The following is a 283-nucleotide window of genomic DNA, read 5'->3' on the forward strand; positions in this document are numbered from 1 at the left end:
ATAGGGCCCAGACAGGACACGCTGTTGGATGGAGAGATGTTTTTGTGCCTTCCCCATCGCCTGGGACCAGTTGGTCCCGGCTGGGGGAGGAGAGCGAAGCTGTGAGTGCCCAGGGATGATCCACACTGACTGTGGCTGGTCACCACACAAGGGTTTGGAAAGAAACCAGCTCTGCACAAATGCTACAAGGATGTTTCTTAATGCATCTGCACCCCTGGAGCATGCATGGAAAATAAGGACGAGGACACCAACACAAGATGGGAACTTAATGCTTTATTGTGTC

This window comes from Eurypyga helias, unplaced genomic scaffold, assembly GCF_000690775.1.
Source record: "Eurypyga helias isolate BGI_N326 unplaced genomic scaffold, ASM69077v1 scaffold24383, whole genome shotgun sequence".
Taxonomy (NCBI): Eukaryota; Metazoa; Chordata; class Aves; order Eurypygiformes; family Eurypygidae; genus Eurypyga; species Eurypyga helias.